General features: G+C 38.5%; 1 protein-coding gene across 2 annotated transcripts in view; it reads left to right on the top strand.

The window, feature by feature from the left end:
- PALS1 (protein associated with LIN7 1, MAGUK p55 family member) overlaps positions 1–21,485 on the top strand; it is a 55,404-nt gene continuing 33,919 nt past the window's right edge. The window contains exon 1 of one of the 2 annotated variants that reach the window (XM_063159308.1): positions 1–109. The gene's annotated coding sequence lies outside the window, so the exon portion shown is untranslated. Of the gene's footprint in view, positions 110–18,340; positions 18,386–21,485 lie in introns of those variants that run through there. The other variant, XM_063159309.1, reaches the window with a different exon arrangement.

The raw sequence follows: 21,485 nt of genomic DNA, 5'->3' as shown, positions 1-21,485 counted from the left end.
CTCCGGGGACTGGGCGCGGGGACGCCGCGGGACGCCGGAGACTCTGAGTTCCAGCAGGCGGCCGGGCCGGGCCGGAGGGGAGCGTGTCAGCGGCGGAGAGAGACAGACGGTGAGCGGAGCGCCCGTGCCCGGCGTGCGAGCAACAGGTCCCGCCGCGGAGCCGCGAGTCTCGGCTGGCCGGAGCCTCCCCCGCGGCCACGGCGCCTCCCCCGCGGCCACGGCGCCCGCGCAGGCCCCGGAGTCCGGCCGGGCCGAGGCCGGGCGGGACGGCGGGGCATAGCCGGGCTCGGCGGCTCTCGGAGCTCGGCCCCGCTCCCCGCGCCCCGCTGGCGGCGGCCCGGGCTGTACCGTGGCCACGGGTCCTGGGCGGGCCGGCCCCGGCCGCAGCGGCTACAGGTGCGGGCGGCGCTGCCGGGAGCGCGGGGGCCTCCCGGGAGCGGCTCCTGCGGCTTCCCTGCCGCCCTTTCTCGGGGTGCCTCCCGGGAGCTTAGGCCCAGGAGTTGTAAGAAAACCTCCCGCACTTGGCTGTGTGCTCTCTCTGCGGACTTGTAGCGGGTTGTGTGCGTGTTTAAACAAGGGGGAGGGAGGAACTTTAGGCCCCCCTCCCGTGCACTTCTGATGCTGTGGCAGCTCTGTGTTTGGATATTATTCCAGCGAAGTTTCTGTTTCGTATTGGTTTATGAAGCTCTGCAGGGCTACGTTAAAGCAGGTTGAACGTGAGCGACTTGCAATGTGTTTTACGGTCGGTAGCGCACATCCCGCTCGGAGCGGCTCCGTGTGCCCAGAGCTGCAGTGGAAATGCTCCTGCGGTGCTGCCGCTTTCCTAGCGGAGGCATCGAGCCTGTGTGGTGGGAGGGAGACACACTACAGCCAGGCAACAAAGAACTGTGACTGTGAGCTGGGTGAGACAGACCGCGTGAGAAAATGAAATTAACTTGTATTGGACCTTACTGAGGGATATTTATATACAAACAAAGGCTGCCTAAAATAATAATATTGTTAGATGTCTCACATGGGACAGATCCACGAAAATAACTTCATGAGGAATATTAAAAGGGGTAAATAAGTGATATGAGGGTATTTTCTTTTTAAAATGAAGCCTCTATTGGAATTACTTAGGTATACACTATGTCCATAGCTCACTGAATAGAGCAAAATACTTTCATTCTAGATACATGATGATATATAGCTGACTGCAGTCAGGCTTCTAACAAGTGACTGATAGTGATCTTCTGTGTGTCTGCTGCTTCTTTTGCCTATGCCTTAAATGGATCTCTCTGTCCTTTTTGAGGATTGAGGTGTTTTTCATGAATTTGTAAAAAAATAAGGTATCTTTATATTGTCTTTACACATGTGAGTCTGCAAGCTTTTGGATTGGACGTGTTGTCCAAATTTTCACAGTACATTATTTTTTGTTATGATCATATTAGAGCTGTTACTACACATCTGAATGCCAAACGATTTAGAGTCGGGCTGGATGATACACATGTCAACTCTTTTCCAACATGCTGTGCTTAAAAAAAAAAAATCCAGTATTTTACACATTAAAAGCTTAAGTAATGGTTAGCATTGTAGACGCTTTTAAGAAGGCATCAAAAATAGCGTTTTAAAGCAGTGTTGTAGGATGTTACATTTAATTATCATTATTGTTAATAAAGTAATAGAGGTTTAAATGTTAGTCCATGGTCACAGAACTCTTTTTAAAGTAGTTTTTCAGAGCTTACATTCTTCTAATGTGTGTCATATTACTTTGCAATGTGTGGAATAACAGTGTATGATGATGTTTTTCTGTATAGAGTTAGCTGTTGGTAAAGACTATAATTTTTCTTAGTTTTTATTGAATTTCTTCTTAAAAGTTCTGGACTTAGAAGTGTGCATCAAAATATCAGTAGACTGATATGTGTGGCTTAGGAATCTGCAGGAGTTACTTATGACCTTTGAGGGGTGACAAGCACGTTTCAGTACCTCAACAGTACGTGATAAAGAACTATGGAAAATGCAATGCAGAGGTTGGGATTCATACCAAGAGTTATGGATACTGAAAACTTAATGTAGTCTGAAGTTTATGTGCATCCATATATTGATCCTTGTTCATAATTACATTTATTGTAATAGAAAGATTCAATTTTCCTAATACTTCATTTGCTGCTTTAATTAGAATCTCCTGCTATTCTTAAAAGTTGCAGGCTTTTAAAAAACTTACAGCATTTTTAGATGCAAATTCTATTATGTCTCTTCAAAGATTGGATCTTAACATCAGAAGTTAACTGTTTTAACTGTTTCAGCTACTGTTTTTTTTTTTCTCAGTTTGTACTTTGAAGTGCAGTCCTTTTACAGTGTTAGGCTTTTAGAATGCTGAAGGTTAAAATTTCAAACTGTGCTACTTCCTAGATAGCAGGATTTGTGTTTGTATTCATGTGCCATGTTTAAAATTTTTAAATGTTTAACAACTGACATTTTTAAAGTACTTTCTCAGTCACTGTTGCAGAAATACTCGACATTACGGTATTTGGAAGACAAATTACTGCCTTGAAATGCATTTGAAAACCTCAAGACTTTTTGTAAATATTAATTAAATACTGCTCTATTGTTTTCATTTTATTAATGGGCAAAGAGAGGCATTTGTGTATTTGAAAACGTTAGCAGTATGTCCGTGGTAGAAAACTCGGTGGAAACAGTTGAAGTGGTGGTTTAAGATCAGGTCTGCTGGCAGAGTTGCTTTTCTGGTGTGGTTGCCTACCTTGGAGCTTTTTTCAGTAGGGTGGTTCTGACAACAGGGGCACTTTATGTACACATCCTCTTTCCTTCACTCCCAGTGCAGCTAGACAAGCTAGACAAAATGTCTTAGTATAGTTCAAAAGTATGAAGCAGAAGAAAGAGGAAATTGTAACTAATTAAATTTATATCTGAGACTATTTTAAAGTAAGCTTTTGTTTGGTTTTTTTTTTTAACGGGAGGTGATCAGCTCTATATGTCTGTTGGTGAAGACTTGTTTTATAATGCTGTCTAATTGCACACTAACACATAGCTGTGTGGGAAGAAAAAAATGCTGTAACTCTCAAAGGTTGCAGCAGTTAAATTAGAAAGCAAACACAGATACCATCAGTAATGCACACTTCTAAAAGAATGCCCCAATTCTGTGAAGACCTAATCTTGCACACTTCTCTTTCGGCAGAAAAAGGATGCAATGTTGCATTTCCTTAAAGAGGTGGAAATTATTTTGAGTACCTACCCAGCACATTGAGAAATTTGATTCAAATCCTTCTACTCTTTAGGGGAGCTGCCAGTTCCCAAAAGGAATATCTTAACTGCCAGACCAGTGAGTGTTTGGTTTGATTCTTGAGGAGTAGTAGTCACTTAGGAAGGGAGTGAATATGTAGCCCAGGGACTTGCTTGATCAAGTACAAAATAATGATATGGATTCAGGTCTTCTTTCCTTCTTACAAGATGTTGAAAGAGTAAAGGAAAGGGATTTTTCTTGGGGGTGGTTTATTTTCCCTAGCATGGTGTGAAATTTTGAAGACTTAAATCTCTGATCTTTAGGTTTATTCTTATCTGACTCGGCCAGTTCCTACTCAAGTTGAATATTAAATATCTGAACAGTACCTGTAACACTTCCTTTTCATTTTGAAGCAGGTCTTGGTTGTTTATTTGTGGGTTGTGGAGTCTAGTAGGTGGCATGGCATTTATGTTCCCTTGTGGATCTAGTTCTGCTTTGTTCTAAGACGCCAAATAATTAGATCTAGAAATGTAATTGTTTCAACATACCTGTGATTATTATCTGCTATAATAGGGCTGGTCAGTGACTTGTGTTTCCTTAAATTATTTGCCTGTTGCATCATGTATCTATTCTAGTTCTGGCAATAATTGTTTTCTTAACAAAAAAATAATGAATAAGAAATAGCTAATAGGTTTTGTTTGAACATTTTTAATACTTGATTTTGCCTCTAGTGTTCTATTGTTAAAATTTCAATTCTATGGTTGGAGAAAAGGCTTGACTACTGAACATGTGACAATACAGTTATGGTCTTTAGAGTCTGAATTTGCTGTAATTTATCAGCACAGACAGTAAACTGCTCATGTCCTGCAGAGGTGTAACAAAAGAATAGATGTTAAACAGAAAATCTGGGAAAATACAGCTTTTCTTAAGAAATATAAGATAGAAACCAAACCACAATTTTCATTCTTGTACCGGGATGCATCTTCTGGGGAAGCTATTTTAGGTTATGTATTTGGCTGTAACAGATAGTTCAGAAGACTCTCAAATGTGGGAGTTTTTCTGGGGAAAAGCAGTTTAAAACCAGGAATGATTTCTGGCAAGGATATATTAGAAGTGATAGGACAGTTAAGAGGTCCTGTACAAAAGGTATTAGGAGCACTGGAGTGTGGTAATAGTCATTATGTTAGCATCTAAATCAACCTGGGTACATTCATCAACTGAATAGTGAGTGTGAATTGTCTTGTGTGAAGTCGTTCAGTGGTTTCTTGAAGCTCTCTAGAAAGCTGAATTCAGTAAAACCATAAACCTTTGATAACTGGGAAATGCCAGTGCAACCTCAGCATCTGGTCTTTGACCTGGTGATGGTGCTGGGAGGTGGCTGGTATGCATTCCCAGTCTGTTTCCAAGGATAACTGTATATTTTTAAAGTCAGGAAGGAGAGGCTGGAAAAGTATTCATTTAGGTACCAGTAGTTTTGAGTGGGGTTCAGAGTACAAATGTGTGAGCTCAAGGGAGGACAATGTATGCTAGTACCTGAGGGGGTCAATTCTCATTTTAATAGTAAATTGTGAAGAGTATGTGAGCTGTGTGATGTCATGGGAGTGATTTGTGTATATTAAAGAGGAATGCAACTTTAAAGAGCTTATCTGAAGGTAGATAAAATATAACTGAGGTGATGTCATGGTAAAAACACTATTGAGAGAAATTACTTAGCTTTTGAGGTTTTCGGGAGCCAAATTTTGATCTTGATTTGGGTGGCAGAGAAATCAGCAGGGTCAGCTCTCTGAATATTCAGGTAAAAACCTAAATGTTTTCTTGGATCTCAAGCCTGAATATTCAAGTGTAAACCCAAGTGTTTTCTTAACTGTGGTGATCTTTACAATTAAGGTCAGTGGAGGTGGTACGTTTTGGTAATGCATTGGGTATTAGTCACTTACTGGTCTTTAGTGTGGCAGAGGAGAAAACTAGGGAGGGAAGCAAGTTTGTCTGCATGATGTTTGTGGTACTGAGTTAAATTCTTTACTGTCACAGATACCATGGCAACTTTTTCTTTTGAATGTGATGCCTTTGTGTATAAAGCTAAGGCCTCACCTTAATATCAGATCATTCAGTGTTCCTGCAATGTTGTGGTTGAGAGCTTGTGATTGCCCTTGTTTGTCTTGTTTTATCAAATTGCCATTTACTTGTCAGCTACTGTTAATTAAACTTAAGAGAGATGAATTATAGGTTAATTCAGTGTACCTTGGCTAAGATAATTAAGGTTGCTTTTATAGAGAAACTGTGTTATAGATAACTGCATTGTGCACTGTAGAAAATGGCAAGTCTCATATTGGCTAGGAGAGCATGTTGCTATTTCCTCTGGTATGTCTTGTTTTCTGAATGTTCTCATCTCTGAAAGCAAAAGCTCAAGCCTTTGGGTTAAACATCGAGATTTGAAATGGGTGAGGGTTTGGATTGCATAGGTTTGTATGATATGGATTGTACTTCTTACAAATGTGTATAATTGTTTTCAGAGAACTAATCTCTTCTTCCCAGTGTCTGAAAGGCTGTGTGATGTCAGCAGAGAAACGTAGTCCTCTCTTACTGGGACAGTGTAGCATTAGTGCACATCACGTGCTTTCGCAGAATCAGTTCCTGTGGGATCAAGTGGTGATGGAATTGCTTGGTGCCACTATGCAATGACATTTCCATTTTGTTTGAGTGATGTTAAAAGTCCTCAAATGCAAGAGAGAAGGAAAGGGGTTTAAAATGAAACTGGGTACATGTATTTAAAGACGGTGATTGTTGTACAAGAGTTAAAACCAACATAGAACAAACTCTTACCATTTAATTTTGTTTCAGTAATCAAGATAAGTTCTAAATTAGTAACCTAATTACTTACAGGCAGGAATTAGCACAGTGTCTTAGTGTAAAGTGAGGTAAAAGCTGATCAGCTCAACATTGTCCTCTTGGGCTGACTGACTAAAATGACTTGCTAGCCTCACGGTATTGGTTTTGTTTTGGCAAGTGGAATAGTCTGTTTCATATTTATGTTTTTAAGAGTATAAACACTAAAAATCCATTTAAGCCTAAGTTCTTGTTAGATTTGTAGACTCTTTCAATGGAATTATCAATTTAATTCTTTCCTGTTCAGAGAATATTAACTTAGTGTGTGTTGTGATCTTCTCTCAAGATTTTAACTATTGTCATCAACACTTCTGGTGAGGTGTGTTCCTTCAAGCTGATATAATGAAGGCCAGCTAGAAATCTGAAGAGGCAAGTTGCTTGGCTTCAGTGGAACGAGAGCAGCAGTTTGAGGATTCTGCAGTCAGGAAGAGTCTTTTCTGCTTTTCAGCCTACTTAGATTTCTTCCTTCTTCATTAGCTCATCAAGCAAGATGTAAATAGTAAAGACTGAAAGTGTATCCCAAGAAATGCTAAGAACTGAAAAAGTAAATGTCACTTGTACTTCCTCCCAAAAGATAAATACTGAGGATGATTTTAAGATAACAGGTGAAAAGCTCTTCAGGTAAAGTCTGGTTATTGTTGTGTATTTTGTGGGTCATTTATTTCTTTAGGCTTTTGTTAATTTTGAAGTATGGAGAAGTCAAAATGATATGCAGTGGAGAGCTATTTTTTCTTGACTGAAACAAGAGAACCCAGCACCTAATAATATATATTGAGGCAGCAGTGAAGAGGTGAAGAGTTGGTTTTGGCTTAAAGCTTATGAAGCTTATGAAGTAATTTTTAGGTTAAATGCTAATGTTTTGTGTCTATTTATTGAGACTAGTACACTTACTGCTATTAGGGATTAGTCTTAGGATCACTTTTGTAGAGTCACGATATATTGTTTTTCCATAGATCTTTCCTGATATAATGTGGACTTATATTTCTGACCATGCTTTTTTAGCCCCTTGTTCGTCTTCTTGATTCTTTCCTTCTGCAGACCTTCAGACATGAGTCTGTCTGTTCTCTCTGCTTAGGGAAGATGAGCAAAACTGGGAGGGCAGCAAAGGTTCTGTGTTGGATCACGCTGCATCTCTTTCTTTTGGGAAGAAGGACAAGTGATGTTTACTTTGTCAATTCCTGCATTTCCTTGGGAAGCACTTAATGAAATTTGTCCTGTAAAAATGTGCTAGGTTGTCTCAGTTAGATGCTGTGCTGCACTGGGCTACAAAATTGTAAAGAGCTTGGTTTGGTTTCAAAAAGGAGGGACTGGAGAACTGGAATAACTGAACAATATTAACAAAACAATACTACAATATAATAATGTCAAAACTGTGGACTCCTTTCTGCTAAAATGTCATTGATGAGTCTGCTGATGGCTTACCTTTGATCAGCAGTAGGGCCCTCTGTTATAAATTCATCTGTATGATGCTGAACTTGGAATCAGCATGATGTACTTGTTTGAGAAAGCAACCTTAGAATTTAAATACCTCAGTTAAAGTTGAGATGGGATGATCTGCAGAAATTAAGTTAGACCTGCTTATGATGTACCAACCTCTTTTTGAAGCCTTCTGTAGTAGGGAAGTATTAAATATTTGCATATATGTTCTTTAAAATTTAACAACTTGAGTTGCACACTTGAATTTATATATACTTTATCCCCTAAGCCAGTTTTTGACCTCTGTTGGTGAAAACTTCATACAGTTTCTCTTTATGTCAATATTTTTGAAGCCTTTTCTATACAAATATTTAATGAATGCAGCTGCATACCTGAGTGGTTGGGTACTAAATGTGGACTGGTTTGTGTTCCCACTTAAGTGCATACTCTTGTCAAGTCTTAGAAAGATATGTAATGCTGTTCATTTGATACCATGCGTGTTAGTGCTCCCTAAAACTTACCTAGTTGGGACTTCCTGTGATAATTAAAATTCCATACAAATCTTTCGTTCTTGATTTCTTAAAGCTAATTTGAAATTGAACATTCAGCCTTTAAAGTACTTAACATGATTAATCATTGCCTGTTCAGCTTATTTACAAATTGTTTGACAGTTCACATTGTGCTTCTGATACTTTCTGGTGAGATTGTGTTTTTTATTCTTGGATGGATTTGTGAGGATTGGCCCAGCTGATTCCTTCTACTTTAGAAGAAATTTAGATTGCAGCTACAGCTCTGGGGAGTCCTAGATTTTGTGATGTCAGTTTTTGACCTTTTCCTGCTCGAGCCCTCTGCTCTAGTTCATTTGCAGAATTAACAAGTGCTTGTTCCTCAGTCGTTATGGTTCATGGTGTGACACCTGAAGCAAACTGCCATGCCAGTCTTAGCAGTGAAGTGGCTGAGGTGGCAGCACATGTGCCCCCTGACAATTCTACTTTTGGGATCAGTGACTTCTGATGGCAGCAGCCTACAGCTGAGGATAGTAACTTAATCTGCTACAACAAGATTTGCTAGAGCTTTTCTATCAGCATCTTTAATTTAAGCTTGCTGTTCTTTTAGTTCAGCCTCATATTAAGTCTTATTTTTTTCTTTTTTTTTTTTTTGAAAAACCACAAGGAGAAATAATAATTAACCTTATTTTATGGTCTCTTCACAACAAATTCCATGTTAAACTTGTGACTTCTGCTTTGAGAAGTCCATAAGTAGCATATTATTGCTGACCATTACACTGTTTCAGGTATTGTGGATTCATATGTTGTTATTTTAGTGTATTCATGCAGGTATATTTCTGAACATTTTTGTTTAGCAGGTAAACCATGCAGAAATGCACTGCATCAGTTTAGTGTACAGAACCACAGGGTATACAGAACAGAAAAGCAGATAATGGCAGCAGTAAAAAGTGTAAGACCTGTTACTCTTAAGACTGAAATGTTTTGCATGGGAGCTGTGTGAATGGGTGCTCTAAAGTTTAGAGGAATAAGAAAGTGTTAAAAGTAGGTTTATGGGTTTAGCTTGCTAAAACTTAAAGTTCTCTAATAAATAGCCCTTGTTTGTATTCAGAATTCCAGAACTTGGTCTTGAAAGAGCGTAGGTGCATACTTAGAATGATTTGAGTTAGTGGAGCATGAAGGTATTCATAAATCTCACTGACCTCAAATAATAGATTCTGATTTCAGTACCTAATTTGTAACATTATTTTTTTCTCTAACTCTGCATATTTTTCATCTGTGAACAATAAATAAATATATGGAAATAATACTATTTCTTTCTATGAATTCAGAATTCATCAAGAACAAAAAGGTTATGAATGCCAATTCTCTTGGAAGTTCTCTAGATAAATCTGACTAAAGAGTTTTTTAATATAAAATGTGAGCTGGCTTCAGGTAGAAAATACATCTTAGACAAGTATCTTCCAATGGATTGGTCCATTGGAAAAAGGCATGTGAAGCTTTTGGTTCAAGTTTCAAAACACCTGTAAGTGATGGACCACCTGTGGGATACATAAAACTTAGCCAACCATGGGATACCCAAACCTTTCTAATTTTGCTTTATTATTTCTGCTTTGCAAAAATAAATTTTGCTATGTCAAGCATTGCAGCCTTGGTAGCGGTGGAACAAAATTCTCTGCCTGCATTGCTGAGATGATTTGCAGTCTCTGGGAACCAAAGAACTACAACTACACTCCTATACATTAAGTGAGATATTATTAACAGAATGTCTGCTAAACAGATATGTTCTTAAGAATATAATAGATGTTTTGGTTTAAAAAGTTGTCAGTTTCTGCAGCTTTGAAGCAAAAAACACAGACTTGAAAAAAAATTGAATTCATTGCTGTAAATATTGGGTGTCCTGTCGAATTAATAATCGACAGTTTCCATTGATAATCATCAATGACTGCTGCATTGATTGTTTTGAAATTTTCAAATGGGTTTATAGCCCATCCTAAACTGCATTGTAGTAAGTGTGAAAGAGACAGTTTGAAGTGACAAAACGGAAATAATGGATAACAGGTTATGTACATCCCAAAATTAGTTTGTTTCCTTAGTAGCCAAAGGTGAAAAGTAACAATAAAGTGTAGAAATTTCATCAAGACTGTGAAAATCACATCTATCTGCTCTGACTTCCCTCACTTATACTGTTGGTTGATTCAGCACTAAGGATTAAACCCAGCGACCAGAATTGATGGTTGGTTATTCCACGTGTAGAATGACAGAACGTGCTGATTTGGATGGGATCCAGGGATCACCGAGTCCAGCTCCTGGCCCTGTACAGGACACCCCGAGAGTCACACCCTGTGTCAAGAGCATTGTCCAAATGCTGCTTGAGCTCTGTCAGGCTGGTGCTGTGACTCTGGGGAGCCTGTTCCAGTGCTCAGCCACCTTTAGGGCGAAGAACCTTTTCCTAAAATTCAACCTAAACCTCCCCTGATGCAGCTTCATGCCATTTCCTTGGGTTCTTCGTTGGTGACCAGAGAAGAGATCTGTACCTGCCCTTCTATGTGAACAGTGCTGCAGCTCTTATTCAGGTAGTCAGTGTTTTTCCCATGTTGTTTGAAAAAGTGGCTATTGCTCTCTATGCTCTGGTTCCAGACAGGTTGGTAAAGTCACCATAGTGTTCCTGGCTTGTTCGGAAAAATGTCTGGGTGTTCTTGGTCTGTTCAATTCTCCCACCTCTGAAAAATTCTCAGTATTAAATGCTTCCTTAGGGCAAGAACCTGTGTTCTCACTGTGCAAAACTATAAAGGGTATTCTTCCAACCTTGCCTTTGTTTCCTGTTATCACACAGCATGCATGTAACAAGTGTTCCGAAGGGGTGCTGAAAAAGAAAGTGATGTGCAGAGCTGTTAGTGAATAACCTCTGTTTGTAAGGCTTTAAAAAAATATGAGAGGAGCTGCTTTCAAGTGAAGGACTGGTGCTGTTGACAGTGTATCTGCTGGGTTAGAGGTTGGGCTAACCTACTGGACTTTTCAGACAACTAATACTGCTTCACATTTCTGCTAACCTCTCACGAGGAGCTCTAAGCCACAAAGATTTGCTTTTGTTCCTTTGGATGAATGGTACAAAACTGAGTATCTACCGTTACTTCTGGCACTTTCTTACTATAACAAGCTATTTCCCAAACTGATTTTACTTGCCTTGTATATGGCATTCCAAATCTCAGTTAAAATTCTTTGCTAGAAGTATTTTCAGTCTACCAGACTTTGCCTGAAAGACCATATTCAGTGGCTTCATAATTAGACTCTTTGGTGTCTCTAAAAACAACAGTCGCATCTTGTAGTGAATAAAGAAGGAATTCAAGGTTTGTGCCCAGACAAAACCTGTCACCTGGCCAGGACCCTGCAGAGCCACACTGCCTGATGCACTGGTATGCCAGGGAGGGAGCAATCTGTTTTCTGAGAGCCCTGTTCTCTGTACTTGTGATTAAAATGCAGGTGCGTGAGATAATAAGTTGTCAAGAACTTGGAGTGCCTAATTAGCACAGCAGAGACAGAAATTAATCATGGTTTATTAATTTTAGGCCACTGCTGTTTGTGCTGGACCCAAGAACTTCACCATGTCGTTTGATTTTAGTCCTCTAAACTTGTATCTGCAGACTTTGCTGTTATGCAGTTTCCCAGTCTCTTACTGCTTAGTGGCAGTATTGATAAAATATCTCTATTGCAATTTTTTTTTTTCCAGACATTGTACTGAGTGGTCCTTTGAAAATTTGCTAGAAGACTGTTTTTAACTGACCTGTGGTCATGGCAGTCCTCCTCATACTCTTGCCTCTGTGGTGAAAAAAATTCACTGAGGTCCTGACATGTCTCCCCTTGACATGGGGGGTGAAAGGAGCCAGCAACATTGTTCTCATAATGCTATTTAGCTGCTATAGCTGTGTGATAGCTTGACTACAATCATGCTCTTGTATTTGCATGTCTTTTCCAGTTCATGCAACTATTTGGTTCATTTTGTGCACTGCCCTTCATTACTTTTGTAAGCAAACCACTTTTTTGGTCTTAACTTTTGTCAAATAGCCCTTTAATTAAAAGTTAATTATTTAACTCCTGTAGGCTGTTCCTTATCTGTACATCTCTTTGTGTATTTTTTTGTTTTGTGTGCAAATCATGTCGTGTCTCTCTAATTTACACTACTGGTCTTTAGACACTACTGGTTCTTTTAAGATGAGCAAAACCTATTCTGGGTGCATGGTCTACTCTACAATTTGACTTTGAAAAATCTGTAGTTCATCAAAAAATGCAGTCATTTTGGTGAAGAGAGACCACTGTTTTATATGCGGATGATCTCAAGAGGTTTTTGCAACTGAGACTGGTAGATACCTTTCTCTTTGGTTTGTTTTCTGCCGCTTTATTCTGATAAGCTGGCTCTTGTGCATTGTGATATAAGGTAGAGGATGTCTCCATGTTGCAGAATCATATCTTAAGTTCAAGTGGGGAAACTGGTAGGAGGAAATAGAGGATGTAACTTGATTGCTCTGAAACATGGATATACATACTTGATGAGGGATGGGTGATGTGTATTGCTACACCTTGAAGTTTTTCAGCTGTGCTGCTCCAGCGCATTGTGGGAATTTACTGCTGTGAAGTCTTGAAAAAAGGATGTTTAGGAAACTGTAGTCTTCTGTTTTAGCTGGTCAAAGCTCTTCAAATTGCTAGGCAAGAGAAGAACCAAATACTTGCAAACTTTACAGTGACAAATGTACATAACTGTAGCAACTGGAGTGCTTGCAGCCTGTCAGATGCCATGGTTAGGGTCAGGATAAACCTGCCTGTCTCCTGGGATGACTGCAGGGAAGGCCTAAGATTGGTCTGTGATGGATCTGGTGCTTCACAGAGATATTAGGTGTTCAGTCTTCTAATTTTCTGCTTTTTCCTGTTGCTCACAAGATATATGCACCAGACTGGGTGGTTATAATTTCTACGTACATAAGCCTTTCAGTTTACTTTTCAGCACATTTCCTATACCAGAATCAAAGAAAATATGCTTGCTTTCTATCTACTCTTCTGTCACAGAGAGAAAACACAGTTTATCTCTTCCAATGGACCATAACTTTCACTCTTTACTGTTACCATTTGGCTGACCTCTTTGATCTGAAAAACTTTGTGTAAGACAGTGGCAGCTTCCCAAGCAGCATAGAGAAATGCTGATGTTGGCCCTGAGCCCCATATCCAGTTAGTGTTCTTGCTGTCTGTTCTGTCATCTTAGCCTTGCTCCTTGACAATGGATTCTGCTTTCTATACAAGCAGGGAATTTAGGGTACTTTGACTTTGCTGTTGGTTTGATTATTGCTGGAATGGATAATTACTCTGGCTTCTCCTTATATCATTTAGTTCTAGACTCTCCCCTTTTTTTCTCCGAATTTTTGTCCTCTAAGTTTTCATTCCTTTCTCTGTGTGTTCTCAGGAAGAAACAAGGTGGGTCCTCCTTAGCATTCATATTGCATACAGCTTCTGGTAGTAGTCTGGAGCAGCAATTGAAGCCATGACATCTGGTTTTGCATTAGGGCAAGACTGACAATTTTGTGTCAAAAGTGCTGAGAATATTTCCAGGTGTTCTGACTTTTATTGGTGGCGTATGCCATCATTTATGGCATGTTTTTGTAATCGGTCTTTCTCAGGCTGGCTTCATAATTGTAACAGTGTTTTCCAGAATGTTTCAGTGTCGTAGTGCCAATTGCAGTCTTGTACATTGACTGGCGTTAGGTTGCTGATTTGCCTCCACCTCTAGAGGAAGACATCTCCCTGTGTGGTCTCAGCATGAGGGCAGCATCCAGGATCTCATTTTGCTGAAGGGCTTACAAAGTAATACTTTCACTCAAAAGTTGATACTTTTACAGTTATGTAAACATGATTTTAAGAAAGTATGCCCAGAATATTACAGTTCTTTTTATTCAAAGTATTAGTATAGTAAAGGAGTCAAAGACTAATTTATGGAAGACTTTAGTATTTACCCAATGAAAAACTGCCAAATATGTAGCTAACGCTCTCAGATAAGCTTCATTAGGGAAATTTGGCTCTGAGTTCTGAATTTAATAGTAGTTTGTATTCAGTTGGATGGCATTTGTGTTCTTATGAAGCTTCAACTTTCTAACAAGTGTGTTCCAAAGGAGTCTATGCTCTGGTGGTTCTGGAATGCTTAGTGAAGACACGGTTACTTCAAGTGGCTATAAATGAGAGAGTTTACAGTTTATGTATTTGGGATTATTTTGGGACACTGAGTTCTTACATTCTGATTCAGAAGTGCCTGATGGCCAAGCTATAAATATTGGGTAATAAAATGTTATGATGCTTTCTTTAGAGAGATTTGTCAGGTATGTTGGTGCAGTGCATATATATGTGTTTGCATCACTGGTATGTATAACTTGTACAAACTTAATCTTTAGGTATTTGTTTAAGGGGTTGGGTGTGTGATAGATTCTTCCAGGCATTGCTCAATAACTTTTTTGAATGTATTCTTAATTTTTGCTGCCCTTTTGTAATGCAAAGATATCCTGCATTCATCAGTTGAAAGCATTCTTACCTCTCTTCCCATTTTCTTGTTAAAAAACTTCTCAGTTGCCGAGATCTGACATAAACACCAGGAGGAAATCTTTCCTTAAGAGAAGTTCCTTATCTTGCATCCATGTTTTATTTTAACTTAGCTTAAGTTTACTTAACTTTATTTTAATTTAGCTTTATTTTTGTGCACACTCACTGCAGTTAAAAGTGATGTCCTAATAACTTACCTCTCTTATACTTTTCTTTTGAGAAATAGAAACTTGTTTCAGGTGACAAAGTAAAACTTTGTGAAAGATAAAGTGAGGACAAATCAGTGAATTTTGAATTTGCACATAAAACTTGGGAGACTGACTGGCTGTTGTATTGTGATTTCCATTTTCTTTTGCTGTTAACATTTTCTTTAATATTGTTAATGTTAACATTTGCTTTTCTACAGTGGATCATAGTAGGTAATATGAGTTTATGGAACCAGTTTCAGTTGTCAGACACTTCTGAATGTTCTAACTATGTGGCAAAGTATATGTTTATTTTAGGTTTTTGGGGGGTTGGTTGGTTGGGTTTTTAAAAATAAGTAATTGTGTATATGTTATTATAAGCAAGTATAAAGTACAGGTTAACATACATTTCAGTGTTTATTTGTTTCACTGGCAGAGAATATTAAGCATCACTGGGAATTTTTTTTGTATGAAAACCAAAGTTCATTATTCAGCTTTCAACTCATGAGTTGGGTGGGGAAAAATGTCTTTAAAGATGCTGCCAAAGAAAGAAAACATTTTAGACCAAGTTTATAACAGTATTGTTTGAAGAGTCATCTTCAGTTTGATTAGGATAACAGTTGAGAAGACATACTTCCTTAACTTCAAATGATGTGTTGGAAGTTCATTGCACTAAAAGTTCACTTCATCATCCTAGGCAAAGAAGGGTTTCTGCTGATTCCACTTTCCTAACTCTTCAAATTTTGTTCCTTAGCATGATTTGAGAGCTCTGAGGGGGGAGTTACATCACTTACCTTGCCAGTGGTTTTGCCTGGCTTCCACAGTCATGTTTAATATCTTGGTTCAACAGCTCAGGTAGATGACAGTTTTCTGAACAGGATTATTGCCCCATTAGATAAGTTTGCCTGGCTTCATGTAGAAGGAGTCTTAAATGCCTGTGAATTTATCCCAAATTTCTAATGTTTTCTTAATAAAAAGAACACGGTGATTTAAGAAAGTTTCTGAAACTGAAATGGTCATTCTGTGATATAGGGAAAGCTCTGCAGTTGGTTAGGTACTTGAATTCACTTTGCAGAAGTGAGTTTGTTCCTGTCAGGATTTTATTTTGGTTTGTGTAACAGATTGCTAACATTAGGCCCAAGAGTCCACTTAGATCTAATAGGAAGGAGACAGACTGTTTTTATAAGGTACAGAAGGTCTCTAATGTTATGTCTTTTTAACCTTGTGAAGTTTTCTTGTGCATTTTTATTATGAAGTCTAGTAATGGAGGTTATTTACAGACCATTTGATTTTCACATCCCATAGTGAAATTTTGGTCATACTTCACATAAAATATTTTTTTGCACATTTTCAGTGTGGCCTGTGTTTTAAGTTACTGCATGGTGTAGGCATGTTCAGCAGGTTTCCCTTATAGTGTGACCCAGGAATGAGTTCCTTGGTCATGCTTGGCATTGCTCCTGCAAGTTTATGAGATCATTGTGATAAGGACTGGGAAAGGTGTTTTGTAGTTTTTGTCCATTCCTAAGTGGTCATCCATGTATGAATTCTGTTGTATGCCTGAGGTAGTACTTTTGTTTGTATTAGTGTTTGACCAGTAGGTGTACTGTTTAATCAGCAGGTGGTCTATTTAATGCCTTCTGCTGCAGAAAATTAAGATCTGTGTTATTGCTGTCCTTTATAAAAAGCTCTTGCTTCTGAGTTGTGGATGATACAATTTACAGAAACATAATAGAGAATACTAGTGAGTATCCTCAAGTAATGAATGTGCAGAGATGTTCAGATACTGAACTCACCATGTTAAACACTGAGGTGATTAATTTACCATTTTTATTTAGTGGGAAATATGCTCAAAAATAAATGTAGATTTTGTGGTGCTTTACACCCACAGTGTTTGAGCGTGTTTTTTAAGAGAAACCAATACTTCCCTTTTAACTGCCCTGTTTACATCATCAGGAAGATATGCAAATGGTTGTAGGTGTGCGGTTGCTTTTCTGTGGTAGTTTTTTTTTTTTGGTGGTGGTTTTTTTTTTTTTTTGACTGCTTGTTTTTTGAGGGTTTTTTTGTCTGGGCTGTTTAGGATGAAAAGAATCAGTAGGTGTTGATGGGATTTTTTTTTTGTGGGAGGTGAGGAGAACTCACAGCGTATGGTCCCATAAGATGCAGTCCCGTTTGGACTTGTCTCCCTGCTGCCAGGGCCAGGAGTTTGTACTTACTTGTCTTTATTCTTACCTCTTTACCTCCTGGTCTTAAAACATGTGCTCCAGACCCTTATGCCAATCTCGTCACCGTTCAGATTATTGTGACCTGTTCTGGCATGCCAATTTGACCAAAACCAACCAAACAAAAGGATTTTGTGACATTCTGCAATCTTGTTGAATTAAAATGATTTGGTGACAGGTTTGACAGGCTTCAAAACTGTCAGAGAAGGCAGTGGCTGTACAACCCAAAACTGGAGAGCACAAGGGAGCAGTCAAGAGCAAGAGTAATGAGACTGCAGGTCTTTGGCAGCAGCAAAGTAGCACAGCTTAACAGTCCAAGGAATCATACTGACAGTCTCTTTTTTGGTTCTTGTCATAAATTCATGAACTACTGATTGTGTTTGGAAGGCTGCAGAAGTAGGGCACACTTGAAAGCCTAGTCAGCTTTGTTCTTTTCTAGCAGTTGGCAGTTAGTTATGCACAAACATATGAATTATGTGAGTTCCCTGAAAAAATTACTGCAGTGTTTGCAAATACTAAGTAATGTATGACTGACACAGTGTAAAGAAACTACAATACTGCAAATTCTCAACAGTTTTTTCAGCCTGCAAAATGTGGAGTTTTGACTTTGCTGTTTGTATTCTCAGAACTGAGAAGCATCCCAGCAGATTTCATGGACCTGAATTTGGTTGAGCATAATCCTCTGGAATCTTCAACTGTCACCCATTGGTTCTTTAGAGGATACATTTGCTGTAGTTATCCATGGCACTTATCCTGGCTGAGGAGAGTTTCTTTCTTCCATAGTAGCAAGGGCTTCTGTCATTTATGTCTAGCAGGGCATTTCATCATACTAATAATACTGAAATGGCTAAAAAAATTAATACACACTCCCATGGCTTGTACACCTTGCTTACAGTTTCCTTCAGAAAAATCAACTACAGATTATGCTAATTAGACAAAGAAAATCTTACACCCATGAAGAGAAAATACTTCTGGAAGAAAATTTTTTAAATTATGCAGCATTTTTTTAGGGATTAGCTCAGTGAAACTGTCACCACCATCTCAGATGAATTTGGGAATGAAAGTCTTGTGACATTAGAGACCTGAGTAGCTAAAATAGTTTGTGCACTGGGTTTTTTTTCCTATAAATAATGAGAGAAGAGCTCAAATGAAATATGTTTGTTCTGAGTTTGTGGTATGTGATTGTGAGTCCTGTGAAGCTGAGAGAATAATTGTAGAGTTTTGTGAGTGTGAGTCCTGTGAAGCTGAGAGAATAATTGTATCGTTTTGTGATTGATGTCCTGTTTTTCAGAATGTCAATTTTTAGAAGTCTCAACCTATTTTTGTGGTCAGAAAAAAAAGTCAGAAGATCCTTATCCCCTTCGCCCCCACATACCTGTGAGTAACATAGTGACACAGCTAATCAGGTTATATCATTGGGGGTCATTTATAAAAAGCTTTTAGAATCATCCCTGACATGCATCCAGTTAATCTTGCAAAATAGAGTTGAAAAGAGAGCCTGAGGAAGATGGCCACATGAAAGAAGCTAGCACATGTATCTTTGTTACATAATGCTGTAAGATTTTGCTTTTTTTGCACTTCCAAAGCCTGTAGGCTCAATTATTCATATGATTGAGCCTGTAGCTCAATCATGTAAAATTACAAGACAGTCTTGGTCCCAGTATAATCTCTGAAGACTGTTGAATTAGATAGCTAACATTTTGGCATTTTTGGATGAAAGGTTTAGATGAATAGCTGTATTTACATTTTCTTTAGGTGATATTTCTAAATTGAATTCAGCAGACATTGGAGTATTAAAATGAGTAAAGAAGAAGTTAGACTTTCTTTAGAGTATTGTAAATGTGGCTTAAGAATCACTTGCTCTGGAATACTAAACTAATGGCATTTTGTGTGAATTTAGGCATCAGATGAGATGTAAATTGTGGAACATTGTAACTTCAATTTAATTTGAGATTAATTTACCTTTGGTTCAGTCACCTCTTTGAAGTGACAGTGTCACATACATACTAGTACCTATGAACGTTTGCTATTAATACTGTGTTTCACATAGAAGCAGTGGCAAGCATTGACATTAAAAATAACATGCTAAAAAACATGAGGGGTTAAAATGAGACTAGAATGCAAGAGCCTGAGCCAACAAGGACACAGTTTGAAGGGGGCTGGAGGAATCTTACTAGAAAACTAAAATAGCAGCAGTGTTTTTAATTTCAGATGGACTATAACCACCGTTTAAAGTGAGGACAGGCATATTTACTTTTAAGACAATGAAAGCTGAAGTCTTAGCTGTGAATGGGTGATAAGAAATTACCAACTTGTTAGCATGCTTCTGGCTGTCCTGTGAGATCTGTTAACAATCCCTGGAATTCTAGGAATTTCTCTTCATTTGTTATGCTTGAAGATTTCTAAACATTTAAAAAAACACTCACTTAAGGTAACTCTTTTTTTCCTCATACTGTTATGTCATATTTTCATTGCATCCTGTAGACATCTGTGTTATCCACTCATATCTATATATGAAATAAACGGGTTTTGTCACCGGGATTATGGGTGCTGAAGAGCTGATTAGAACTGAGTATTCAAATGTATGCATAGTTGTAGCCTGTTAATCCAAGACCTGCTGGAATGCCGGGGTGGGATCTGTGTGTGCTGTTTTGGGGTGATGTGGGCTCAGACCATTTAACGAGCTGTAGTGTTGGGTTTCTGTGAGCTCTCTTTTGAAACAGTTTTGGGGTTTTTTTCAGGTTTTCACTAATTGCTGCAGAGACTGCCCTCTGCTGTGCTTGTCACCCAGTTTAGGACTTGTCAGCACAGCTGTGTTGAAGCTTTATCGAGGATACAAAGCATAAACAGAACCTAGAACATAAATACTGTGTTACAGAATTGCTTAACTGACCTCCACAAGTATTTTAACTTTTTTTATCTATCTGTGACTTCTAGCAATAAGCTTCTTGAAACTGACTCTAGTTTGTTTCTGTTGTTATTCCCTCTCACCCCAGCTGTAACTATATTCTCCTCCCTATCTATTTTTCATTTGATCTAAAAAGCAGAAATTAATGATATGTAAGTAGTAGTGTTTGTTTAAAACAAAGGGAATCGTGGTATATGTTTATTCTTAGTTTTTTCAACAATTGTTTCAAATCTCAGTCAACTTAGGAAGCACTTTGTGTAACTGAAAAGAAAAAATGTTGATAAATGCCGTAGAAAGATGTGTTACTACTAGAGAAGAGAAAGCTTTGTGTGGAGTGGTTCTGTGCTATCGTGTGTGTGGCTTGACCTGTGCTATCAATTTTAGCTGATTAAAGGAGCTCGCTGTTGCTATGCTAACCAAGAAAGGTTGCCGCTGGTAGAACAGGCAGCATTTGTCTTTCACAGTGAGATGGGAAGGAATTTAAATAAGCCTTTATTGTTCCTACCTCTGCAGCAGCTGTATGAGGAGGGATCCTGCGTGTGTTTTGCTGCAAAGGTGCAGTTCCTGAAAGGAGGTCTGGCTGAGGTGGCTGCTGATTGACGTGCTGTACGAGTCCTGTTGGTGCCTGTTTTTCATGGAAAACACTTTGTTTGTATCTGTTTTGTAGGGAGTCGCCTCTTGTGTCTTTTGAAGTTGGTACTGGAGGCCCGTTCTCGAGCTGTGACTTTTTTGATTGGTGACATTGCATTCAGAGATAAACAAGCCTAATAAAATCTGATGGCTTAAATAGACCACAGTTCTTAGATTTAATACCAGTGGGATATAAAAATGCGCTTATAATGTCCCAGGTTGCCAGGCTGTGCAATTTGTTTATGCCATTTATGAAACTGGAATCTAACCTTAGCATCTGAATTTTCAGTTTCATTTCAATTTCTTTGTGCTTTAATGCTGCAAATTAACATTGCTTTTGTTCTTTTCTAAATCACCGAGGTGACTTAGAAACTGCTAACGGTGAAAATAATGATCAGTTTGAGGGTTTAGCCCTTTTTGCTGTTGATTCACTTATCTTGCACGTTTAAGTGAGCGTGGAATGCTAAAACCTCTCGGCATGTCTGACAGCCCTTTGAAATTCACATGTTGTACTGAGTTACTGTGCTTGACAGGTGTTATAATGAACTCTGTTTTGAAATTATTAAAACAAGTGTCAGCTGGATATTAAAGGAAGAGTTTGCTCCCAATACTAGAGTCTATGCTAGAATATCTAGTTCTAGGAAAGAATAGTTTAAATAATAATATTAAACTGAAAAAAGAAACCATGCCAGAAAGTAATTTTCTTGAACATGTTGCAAAGCTAGTGTAAAGTTTCTTTTTTCATTACAGATTTTTTTTTTTGTAAATTAAAGACAAGAGGTATCAAGTTGCCATAAATTTTGTAACTTTTACTTATTTTTACAAAACATCAGTCCGTTTCAGGCTATATCAGTTATTTCAGGTATTATTAAGAGTCATAGGAAATATCTGTCATAAACGCTAATCTTTAATTATCATCAAGTAGTGGTAGTCATTTTT

The sequence above is a fragment of the Melospiza melodia genome, chromosome 6 (genome assembly GCF_035770615.1).
Source record: "Melospiza melodia melodia isolate bMelMel2 chromosome 6, bMelMel2.pri, whole genome shotgun sequence".
In the NCBI taxonomy this organism is placed as follows: domain Eukaryota; kingdom Metazoa; phylum Chordata; class Aves; order Passeriformes; family Passerellidae; genus Melospiza; species Melospiza melodia.
Note: the sequence above shows the minus strand (reverse complement) of the source record. Positions and strands in the feature narration are given on the sequence as shown.